This window comes from Falco naumanni, chromosome 4 (assembly GCF_017639655.2).
Source record: "Falco naumanni isolate bFalNau1 chromosome 4, bFalNau1.pat, whole genome shotgun sequence".
Lineage (NCBI taxonomy): Eukaryota > Metazoa > Chordata > Aves > Falconiformes > Falconidae > Falco > Falco naumanni.
The window spans coordinates 55,298,216-55,310,589 of NC_054057.1; the positions used below are offsets into that span (position 1 = coordinate 55,298,216).

Genomic DNA, 12,374 nt, shown 5'->3' on the forward strand with positions numbered 1-12,374 from the left:
CTTGTCAGACCACAGTGAGGTTTCCTTCTGTGAACCGAATAAATAACTCAACGATAAATTGTTGGCAAATCTGTGACATTGTAGGCGCAGAATTAGTGATGCTTATACTACATTTGGCTATATGATTCCTGCAATGTACTGATAGCTTTCAGTGACTTTTGAGTAGTTTAGAGGGACCTTCTTCTTTTTCATCATCAGAATTTCCCTTAAAGGTGTTGCTGTTAATCAGAACAAGTAATTTCATAATTAATTTTGTGCACAAGAACCATGGCTATGCAAACTCATATAGGATTTTTCTTTCTTTTTATCAGAAGTTTTGCTGCCGCTTAATTGAAATGACATCTTTTCCAGTCTTTACCCCTCTCTAAAACACCATCAGGAGATTAAAAGTAGGAGTCAGTGATTCTGAAGGACTCCAAGTAGACTCCAGGCAGACTCCCAAGTATCATTTCTGTTCAAGGACATTTGTTCTTCTCTGCTTGAAGTTCAAGTATGCTTTTTATTCCACTCTTTTTCAAGCCTCACAGTAATTAAAGTCTATTTAAGCTCTTTTGCTAGTCCACGTAGGCTTAAATATTGCATAGGCAGTATGCTGCTGATTGAGTACACAGAGAAGGACAGGCTGCTGCCTGAATAACAGCAATATATACTGTATAGCAAAGCCATCTTGTGACTTTTTAATCAAGTTATCCAAGCAAGTAACACTGTTTAAGTCCTAGATAGTTATAACAGAATATTGAATAAAGGAATCTTCCAGTAGTCAGCAAAATTCTTTTTGATAAGGTCACATCACTTGTCACAGGAACAGGCTTGGAATGGGGCCATGCTATATTTGAGCTAACAGAAGATACCCATGACCCTGCTGCTCCAGTGGGGGTTGCAGGAATTGCGCTGGGCTTGGGTGTTCATGGTCTTTTGTTCTTAAGGCAGGAGGGGCAGCCTCTTGGAAAGGGCATGGTGATTAAAATTGGTGTTTAAATTGTAATGCTTCCCATTCTGCAGCTTTTGGCAAAGCCGAACATTTCTTACCGTGTGCTTTCACATCATTTAGCTCTCTTATGGAGAGGCTAATGCAAATACATACCCTTTACTACCATGCTGAAGTCGATTTTATTCAGAATGTGCTAAAAGGGTCAGTAATGAATTACACTCACTCTTCAGGTTTACTATATTTAATTAAATTTTATTTAACAAAACCTTTTCAGGACTTTAAGAAATATATGGCTTAGCATTTCTGTTGTATTATGTAGTTTTTCACAAGCAAAACATTTGCATTCTGCTACTTTGCAAATAAAGAATAACCTTAGGTATTATAAACCACTAAGTTAATTGGTTACATCCCACTCCAAACAAAGTCTCTGTGGCTTGAACAGCATTTCCTGAGTGACAAGACTTCTCAGATACTCTTCAAACCAAATATCTCAGACCGTTGCAATGATGCTGTGCTGAAGAGCTAAACCAGGATGGGGCTCCATGTTTTTGAAGGTGCATAAATTCCTCACTGCAAAAAATTGCCACAGCCTACATGATTAAAATCCCATTTTCTCGAGCAGCTTGGGATACCTGTGTTAAAAGTGAATGGGACTCAGGTTACTTTATCAGTTCTGAAACTGTGAGTGCATTGAAATCACATGGACTTGCCATGCTTGCCTGTCTTTACAGCCCTGTTGGTGTTGGGTTAATAGTATTAAAATGAAAATTAACTGTGTGCTGGGTTGTGCCAGGAGAAGCATCCCCAGCAGGTCAAGAGAAGTCATCCTCCTGCTCTGCTCAGCACTGCAGTGCCAGGTCCAGTTCTGGGCTCCCAAGTACAAGAGAGACAGGGATGTACTGGTCCAGCAAAGGGCCACTACATTGGTCAGGGGATGGGGCATGTGGTGTAGGGGGAAGACGAAGATGAAGGAGGAGAAGACCTTTTTGCTGTCATCAGTTACATAATGGGGTTGTGGAGAAGTCAGTGCCAGGCATCTCAGGGATGCCCAGCAAAGGGGTGGGAGGCAGCGAGGGAAACTCCAGGCAGGTGTGAGAAAAAAGTTCTTGGTGGGAGTGATAACAGCATCAGAGCAGGGGTCCAGAGAGGCTGTGAAATTGCTGCCCTTGCAGATTTTAATAAGTCAACTGGACAAAGCTCTGAGCACCCCAATTTGAAGTTGGAGCAGTGCTTTGAGCACCAGTTGGACCAGAGACCTCCAGTGGTCCCTCCCAGTTACAGCTCTTCTGGGAAACTGCATGGGAACCTTCCCTTTGGGTTTATAGCAAATCTGTATTTTATCCAGGCAATCTGCAATTTAAAAAAAAAAAAAAGGCACCAGATAAAAGTTCACAGGGGCTTGGGGTATTTTTGTCCCCCACTTTATCTGAAATGAATTTGTGCTGCCCTCCATCATCATGGAGCAGTATGTGGGGGAAGTATATGCTGTCTTTGTTTTACATTACATACCCCATCTTCCCTCCACTTCCTCCTCCCACACATTGTTCAAAACACAGTCTAACCTGTTACTCTGCATATTCCTTGTTTTTCTTGGAAGCAACTTCTTCCTAGCTTGTTTTCGTTTTAAAGGCTATGTGTGGTATTCTCAGCGCTTGCTTTCCCATGTAGTTGCTCTTTTCCCAGCTAAGTTATTTTGCCTTTTGAATGTATGCAGTTTAGGAAGGGCATTAATGGTTAGGGGAGGATGATTTTAAAACAGAAAGTGATTTGCAGATGGGAGTCTTAAAACACTTTCCACTGAAGGCTGGGAGTTTAAAGTTTTTGCTCATCTTTAATATCGTATCACTTCTGTTGGTAATAGCCAAAAGCTCATCGTTGTGTCTTTTCCCTTTGGTTACCCCAGTTCAGCATCTGGTCATAACCCTATGGCTCTGAAGTGACAAAAGATTTGCCTTGAAAGGCAAAATACGTTCCCACAACATGTGCTTGGCTGCCAGCCACTTCAGGTATTTTCTAAGTACAGCGTCAAAACAGTAAATGGCTTGTTGGGGCTTCACCTTTGAAAAGGCAGCCACCTCTGGAAGAGGCTCTGCGGGGACCTTTTTGGGTGAGGTGTGTGTTTGGCCACTGGTGCAGCCCCTCCAGTTTGGGAAGTTCACTGCAGAGAAATCCAAGACAGCTCTTTGTGCACTGAGTTTCTGTACAAGTGCTTTGAAATTTTAATTCTCGACTTTTTTAATCTCTTTTTTTTTTTGTCTGAGAATTTCTTTGCAACAGTACTGTTAGACTGACAATTGAAAACTGAATATGGATTTGGGATGAATTAAGCTTGGCTTTGAGGTGGCGCAGATGACTTGCTAATGCTGCTCACCCACACTAGGAAGCTTGGCAGATGCAGTCCCACCCAGCACTGCCCACCTTGCACCTCCCAAAGCCAGGCACCTTCTGCAAGCGGAGACTTGGCTTTATGGGATGTAGAGCTTAGTACCTGGGTTTTACCCATCAGCGTGGGTGCATGAGTAACTGTGGAACATTGAGCAATTACATTTTAATTGGATACAAAAAAATGAGTAAATTGGAGTGACCTGTAGAAGCAGGAGGCTGATGCTGATTTTCTATATGTTTTTCAAGGACAACAGGAACAAAGGATGAGTGAAGAGGTGCAAGTTGAAGTCTGAGGTGCTGTGAAAAGTTAATTCAAAACTGGTGTTGTGGAACCTCTTCCCAGTTTCTTTGGGGTTTGCTCAAAGCTGCATGAACTGTTCTCATGAAGAATGACTTGGGACCTGATGGTCTAAGACGTTGTTGAGTCTTGGCTCTGATGGGTGCATTTCTCTTGTGTGCTAGTTTGTGCAAGCAGGTATAATGCCAAGAGAAAGAAGTGGCACCAATTTACTCTCAGTAAAGCAAACTGAGGTGATCCAAAGTAAACACAGGAGCACAACCTGCACTGGGAGAAAACACAGTTCAGGTTACACTTTTTCTTGCATGATCTCTCACTTCAGAACCAATACCTATACAAATAAATGAGAAAAACTTTATTTTTTTGAGTGGAAACTGGGGAGCTACCTCTACAGACAGGCTAAAATCAAGTACCCTGAATATTTTATTAAAAGTAGATGGTTGTGTGACATTTACATTATTAAAATATGTCTTTTTCCATGGGTCTGAATGCCCGATTTGAAGGTCTGCATTTTCCAGCCCTGCTTCCCCTTCCAAAACCATCAGTTCAGGTAACTGTGTTCATGACACATTGATGGTGCTGCCAGTTTTAACAGCAAAGGAAATCAATTAAAAGGTTTCTGTTGACCTAAAGCTTTGGGATGTGGTGCATGGGATTAAAAGATAGCTCAGAATTAAAGGTTGTTTGCAGAACTTTGAATCGAAGACTACACAGCTTTCAAACACCTTGAAGCTGGTGGTCAGATTTGAATCATAGTGAATTTGCACTGTATTTGAGGAAGGAAGTGTTTTCCAATATAAAGTCTTAATTTTCTGTCTTCACTTACGAATTTTTCTCCTTCTGAAATGCAATACTATTAACTGTGACACCTAAAATAATCCATAAGGAGGGCTCCTCGTACTCCAGTAATAAAGGACCAGATAGCAATTTTTTCAGAAGACTGTGAGATTCAATACAGAATGGTTGTCATATATTTTATGCATTCTAATAATTTATTTTCTTGGAGATCATCTTGTGGTTAGACTACATCCTCTGTAAGAAAAGCTTATGACTGTGCTAATTTTTACCCATAGATGGAGCACGTAGCTCTCATTTGCGAGAGCCCAGGGAAGAAATAAGGAAAAAAAACCCTGCAGGGTTTCATGTTGCCACATTCAGCTCTGCTCCCTTGAAGGCCTCCTATCTGTGGCTGATCTGTGCTAACTTTTCCTCAAACTTTAAACTGAAATCCTTTCCCCTCCAAGATTTTACTCCATATTTGTGACATTTAGATAACAACTTGCAGCGAAGTGGAGTTTAGTCCAAGCCAGGCTGTTGTGGAGGGTTGGCAGCCGGGCGCAGGCGTTTCATGTACTGTTGGCTCAAGCTATTTCCCACTGTTACTCTGTAGGAATACCTTCCCATGGCACTCAGTGCTGCGATGAGATGTCCTCCCTCGTGCCAGCTGCTGGAGTCTATATTTGGATTTTTCTTTGCTGAATTGATAAATTCATCCTGTAGTCTTGGACTCTTCCAGCCTTTGGACCACAACTGTAGAGAACCATCAGTTATACCCTGCATTGGGACGCTGAACAGCTTCCACTTCCATCTCCAGTTTTTCATCTGTGTTCACCATCCTCCTGCCTTCTGAACAGGCAGGGGGGTGGGATGCCAGAGGGAAAGGCCATGAGGCAGCTTTGTTTTCTGGTTGTGACTACCTTCACCATGAGGGTTGAGGAAGGATGGGGCTGCTCAGTCCAGGTTCACCTTGGGAGGGTGTTGTAGGCTCTTCCACTGTCATCCCATAAAACCTAGGAAAGGAGTAGAGATGTTTGTCTTGCTTTAATTTCCAGTACTGCTGTGCAAAAACATGTGATCATAATTTTTGAAGCATGCTTTGCCCACAGAGGCAGACGGAGGGACTGACACTGTTCATTTTGGTCTTGTCTAAACTGGAAAAATTACTTTGTGCAGACAACATGTGTCAGCAAGGCTGCAGCCAAGCTGGTGCAGCACACAACTTTGTATGGCCAAAGACCAGCACCATTTCCTCTGCCAGTTACTGACATCTGCTGTCAGCAGCAGGTCATTTTTCGGGTTAAAATGTGCCTATGGTAGTTGGTTTTAGTTTATTTGGAGATAACTTTCAACATGCTTCCCATTTCACCTTAGTTTCCCATGGTCAGTGTTATGTGCATCGGTGGAGTACATACGGTATGGTTTTACATTCTTCACCACTCTTTCTAGGCAAGAAGGATTTTTCAGACTATCTTCAAATTGCTAATGATTTAGGTGCAATGATACAAAAAAAAAAAAAAGTTTTTTAATCTCTGACTGTCATCTGTAGAGTATTGGACAGACCTGCAACCAGATTAATTCATTATCTTCTACCTCTTCCCTGGGTTTTGAACTATGGAACATGCTATAAATGATGAGACTTTTAAATAACAACAAAGTTGTTATTTCTTGTGTTGCATAGATAAGACCTTAGTTTTGTATTTGCTCTTCTAAAGACTGCTGCTGGCATGCAAGGGAAATAGAAATGACAGTTTGTACATCTCCAAAGGTTGATGAACCCTGGTGGCCTTTCACTGCTGGTCTTCTTTGTGTCCTTTGATAAGAGAGGTCTGCAGGCAGGTGACTTTGTTCCCCCACAGGTAGTAACGTAAACAACACTAAAGCTAAAGAGAGTTTTGAAGTATCAAGCTGCCTAATCACCGGAAATCATTTGGAAATAAATAGGGGGGAGGGTGTGTGGTTGTGGGTTGTTGGTCTTTTTAGCCTATCTTAGTTTGAAAATCCAGGAATACATGTAGGAGCAGATTTTCAAACATATTTATCTGTCTGTTTTCCATTTAGATAAATCATTTCAGAATTTCATCTCGAAGCAAGTATTTGGTTATAAATGCTAGAGAAATGCTGTTTATTTTAGTAGGTTTGTACACACGTTTAATGTTAAGTATATTGTTTTATTTGAATGTTCATGAATACTTGTCATGATCCCATTGAAAATGCATTGCGCTTCCAAGCTCTTTTGATATGTTTTTAGAGTCTGAAGTATTATTGATCACTTAAGCTATCAGATCCAAGCTTTACAGATGGGTTCTCAGCTTCTTAAAAAGTCCATGGAATTAAGAAGTCCCTCAAAAATGGGCTGAATAAACATGATAAATGTTGAAACAATCAGTTTTCTGATCAGGAAATATGTGGAATGAAAGAACCTGATCACGAGGCAGAAAATTGCATGGTTTAAGGAATACAGTATGTGTAGTAGAGTAAGTAAAGTACAGCTAAACCCCAGGCTCAGTCCAGCAGCCTGTAGCTCTTATGTAGCCCTTGTTGGGTCAGTGGGACTTTGGCTGAGCTTGGACTGAATGAAAACACTGATTTTAAAATTAAAATAAAAATCTTAATAATGACGGTAAATTGCTGTGCATTGTGAGAGTGAATAGGGCCAGGTGTTGAGCACTCTCATGTCTCAATTTATGGGCACTGTGGAAATTAGCCTTTGCTTTATGCAACCCTGGGGGCTGTGAAAGCATCTTGAAGGGAAGCCCTGGTGATAACCAGTGAAGAGGCTGAAAGGGTTTTAAAGACTTCACATGGACTCTGCTACTTGCCTGCATGGATTACTAGATTTGTTCCCTGGTTTCACTTGTGTATTTTGTTTTCCCATTGACCATAAGGCCAAGTGAAGATAACATTCCCATTTGTATGGGAAGTAATTGTGGAAAGAGACCACAGTGAGAAGAGATCGCAGTCTTGTAGCTGAGCTGGTATAAACCATCACATGTGCTTCCAGCATCTGCTTTAGCACCACATCACTTCCAGAAGTCATTGGCAGAGTCTTGAGTTGGGCAAGGAGAGCCTGTAGCATCCATTTTGATTTGGCCAGGGGCTGGAGCACCTTATAGCAACGTCTGTAGTGATCATCTAGCTATGGAGTCATCACTGACCCATTTGGTCTATACAGCAAATTTAAATGCAGGTTGGTTGTTACTGGGAGGAGGAGATGTGGAAGAACCAAGAAAATATCTTCTAGTATAAAGCTGTGCATGGTGCCAGTTCTAGGATTTTTTTCCCCATTGCCATGCTAAGTCAAATGAATATCAGTCTGAATTAGGAGATCTCGCAAGAAGCTCTTTTGTACTTAAGTCTGACAGAAGTGAAAGGACTGTGGAAATGGTGTAATACCAACGCTATGTTAACGTCACTGATCTAACTAATTCCTGTACTCCTGAATCAGTGTAGTGGAGCTAAGTCTTTCCATGATGCTCTATTTGACTAAAGTAATCTCACATTTTCTTTGTCAAAGCAAAGTGAAACAAAGATGCTACTGTTTAAAATTAATTGGTTTAGGATTTTCTAGCCTAGTGAGTTAATTGGTTTGGGGGTTATTGTGATTAAAATAATGAACACATCAGCTAAAGGAGGGTAGAAGTCTTTTGTTCTTAACATAAAACAAAAAGAGGACAGGCAAGGTCTTTTACTTATGTCAGAAAATGAGTCTTGGGTCTAATTTTTGGACACTGACCTATGCATGGTTCCCACCTATCAGAACCTTTAAAGAAATCTGTTTGATAATATGTGTGAGCCGCTAACTGTTATTGCAGGTGCTTTGTTAATCCAGCAAAACTTCTGACAAGCTTCCCTAGCACAGCGTGGGACGTCATGAATGAAGGATGACGCCATGCAAAGAATCCAATTCAGGTTCATGAAAGCATTTTATCACTCAGAGGCATACACATGCATGTTAGCTGGAGGTCCATGCTCCACAAAATTTGCATCATTTTTGGATTTGCAGGATGGGGGTTGTAAAATGCTCGGAAGCCCTGTCTGTGCTGTGCTAGCCCGTGTATGAAATGGCTTATGTTGCAAAGTGGGTGTGTGGATGCTCTACAAAGTACAGTGCAAAGGATGGGGCAGTGAAGTGAGCATTCATGGTGGGTACAGTGTGGAGCTATGGTAAGCAAAACTGATGTAGTGAATGTAATTTTGAGAGTAACTGCTGAATAGAGAGACCTTTCTGAAGGGGAGATTGTAGCCTGTAGAGTTGACTGTACACTACCAGCGATAATCTGTAACTGGTGTTCTCCCCAGGTTGACTTTCTCTTTAGTCCACTTTCTGGATGTTAGAATTTGGTATCCAGCTAAACAGCTAAACCAGCCAATCTCCAGAGCCTTGCTGGAAAGGTCCAAATGTGAGAACTAACTGATTGGTGACAATCCTATAACCAGCATTGGTGGCTGACAAATGACAAATCTAAAGCCAGCAAGGAGCTTACAAAGGTCCCTGTGCCTGGGAGCTCTAGGATGGATCAATAAACGTAACTGCCTTCCCTTCCCACCAGAGATGGCTGGTTCTAGCATGGGGCACTGCGTGTTTAATGAAATCTAAATTTTCTTATTTCAGCTTTAAAACAAAAATAATGGGTTGTGAATTGTTTAGGGGTTTGTGTGTGGTTTGTTGTTTTTTTTTAAGAAATTGGTTGCTTTTTCTATAGGCTTTCTGCTATGTCCTTTTCTGTCACAGTTCACCCAGTATTTGAAGGCTGTTCTCTGTCTTTAAGAAATTCTTGTCTTAGATCATGGAAAATATTAATCTGTGTGTACTTGATATGCGAAACAAGTACTCTGAGTCTTTGATGATCAGCCATTAAAACACCTCAGTTTCTTAGTTAAATTATTTTGAAATTTGCCTTGGGGTTGCTATAAGCACACTTTATTGGTAGTGGTTTGTGACTGCAGTGGTTTATAATGGAGTTTCTTTGTAGTTTGCTTCTTGCAGCATCCCCTGCTGCTTATGGCTCTCTGAGCCTGAAATATAAGTGCAGCTTTGAAAGCCCCACGGAGGTGTGTGACACAGGACTGCGGTGACAAGTCCCTGCAGGTAGCTATGCCAGACAGTGCCACACAGTGCAAGCCCAAACTGCATCTCCCTGGGAGCTCCTATACGACTGTGAAACGTAGGTGCCCTCCTGTGGGCATCCTGCTGCTTCTCTTTGCTGTATGGACAGGCTGGGATTACCTTGCCTGCCTGGAGATGCTTTGGCTTGGGTTTTGAGCAGGATGCTAAGGACCTTTTATTATGCTTTCTTTTTTTCTTTTTTTCTTTTTTTCACTTTCTAAACCCATTCAAACAGCAGGGTCTAAAAGCATCCTTCCCTCCAACCTGTGTAACAGCAGTAATTTCAGCAGTTGTTCGGGAAACAACTCCTTTCCTCATCCCAGGAGAGTTTGCCATTGCCCTCAGGTCAGGATATGGCCCTCAATATCAAGATAGACATTTAATTGAGTTGACAAATGCACGGACCCTAATGCAATTCGGTTTTGGCTGGGGAAGGCATGTGAAGATAAGCCATTAATTATATATTCTTCAACAAACCCTGTTATTTGGGAATCCTGAGTGTTTCCTTTCAGGGTCACTGTGAATGTATCTGCCTCGTTGCCTGCCTGAGCCGGGCAGAAGGTTTGGTGTCAGATTTGTTTGCTTAACCTCAGTATAAGATTTCCATAGCTCTTCATGTTCACAGTCTTTCCACGGAGCTGTTTAAGGGTGAGAGGACTGCACTTGGCAACCTGAGCTGTAACTCCAACGGGATGATGCTCTTTGCAGTTATGCAGTTGCTCCAATTCCTTTCACATGCCAACGTGCCCCCCATAGTTCCGAACAGCTGGAGACCAAAACTGGCTTCAATCCATGCAGAATAAAAATCGACATCTAAATGCTAGGAAGGTCAAGACTTTCTAGAGAGAGGGTGAAAGAACTGCACGTGAGCTAATGCTTAATACTGGAACGAGAGTAGCTACAGGTGGCAAATACTGCCCATGTTATTTATTCTGTGTTTAGCATCTATATTAAGTGCCTGCCTTCTTCATGTTTGCTAGAGAAGGGGTGAGCTTGGCCATGGGGGGTGCACCTTGAAGGATTTCTGAAAGACAAGGAAAATAAATGGCAGCTGAAATGTGTAATAAACAGGTAATAAAAATGTGCTTTTGGCACAGGAGTCCTCAGCAAGGCAGCACTGGCCTAAACTTGTTTAGGAGAGCGAACTTCAACAATGAATCAACATGAACATTTAGATGAGCAGTTAGCTGATTTTTTTCATCTTTTAGAAGAAAGTATTGCTCCTTTCACCAAAGCTAATTAAAATGTGGTTTCTACCCCTGTGAAGGTCAAATTCTACTGTATTATGTGTATTGAAACACAATCTGATTTACAACATCTGACTTTCTCAGAGTGACACAGGGGAAGATTTGACCATTGGGCTCTGAACAGTGGAACAATTTCCAGATTGGGGTGCCTGAAGTTAACAGTATAAATCCTTGCTGAGATACCTAAACCAGTTGAAGGGGGCCTTCTTAATTAAAAAACAACAACAACAACAACAAAGCAACAAAAAACAAAACAAGGAAAAGAGAAGAAAAAAGGAAATATTTTGACTGATTTCAACAATATTTGCTTGTCAACCCTATGAAGTTGGTAAACAATGAGGAGTAGTTTTCTACGTGGGGATCTAAGTTTTACTGTGTTGGGTTTTATCCTTTAAATCCACAGGGAAGCCTTTCCTTCCAATGCAATCAAAGGCATAGTTGTTGACAAAAGCCTAATTATGTCCCTTCCTTCCTCAAAAATGTAAATAGTAAGTAATGAGGATTATCACCAATCTGACATCTTGTATGTTCACTGGCGTTCGCGGAAATCTTTCAAGCAAGTGGTGGGGATTAATGCAAACCAGTTTGTACAGCTGTCTAGATTTCCTTGGATCAGAAGCCCAGACTGCAGAAAAATACATGGATTATCAGCAAATACTTACTAGTGGCAAGGGAATACAGGCAGGGAGAGATGTTCTGAATTTAGAGAAATTGTCAGAGCCATGGCTATGGGGTAATAGGTATGGGCTTTGTTGCAGTAGTTAGAAACATTTTTCTTTTTCCATGGGTTTCATTGTTGTGGAAACGAAGACCAAGAAAGAGATGGAGATTTAGCATTTTTCTTAATTACATTGATGTATTACTTTGTGATGAGCCATAATATGTTCAATATTATTTAACTAATGTGGACTTATGCTCCAGTATTATCCAGACCAGGTGAAGAATGTGTTAAATGTATTAGAGTAGGGAAATGCAAAAAAAACCCCCAAACAAATCCTAACAAAAACCCTTGTCTTATTTCTCTGTGTTACATGGAACACCTCCACGTAATGATAGTAGCACATATCCATGCAGTCAGGTCAATCCTGAAAGACAAGACCCTCCTGGACTTTGGTGGGGGTAGTGGTGTGGAGCTTCTATGCAAGGGACATTCTGAGGGAGATTTCTGCCCCATGGTGATGTTTCACTTTTTATTTTAACCACGGAGTTTTGGGGTGATGAAGGGAGGTGAAATCTCAGATATTTTTTTGAGGGAGTAAGCCTTGGTGGAGACTCAAAGATGGTGCCTACTTTAGGATCGTCCCCAACCTCAGAGGATGGTGCTGGAGGAGCACATGGCCATTACAGAGGGTGAAATCTGGGGTTAAGGCACCTTGTTAAGTGGGGCTCTGGCAGGGGCTGGAGAAGCTCTAGGTGGCTGCAGCCACCTCAGTGACCCACAACGGCTTGTGCAGCAGCAGGATGCCACAAGTTAGAAGAGAAGGGGAGTGAAAATCTTTGGGAAACTGGCCTTAGGTCAGCTCTTGTTCCAACTGCGGTTTCTTGGCATGGGTTTTGTTATTAAAGACGTGTCACTGCAATTAAATCTCATTAAAGTCAAAAAAGGCGCTGATGAGCACTGGTCAG

At 41.7% G+C, this 12,374-nt stretch overlaps 1 protein-coding gene across 3 annotated transcripts in view; it reads left to right on the forward strand.

Annotated features, from left to right (window-relative positions):
- Positions 1–12,374, forward strand: part of PRKAG2 (protein kinase AMP-activated non-catalytic subunit gamma 2) — a 223,167-nt gene that overhangs the window by 80,679 nt on the left and 130,114 nt on the right. The window lies entirely within an intron of this gene.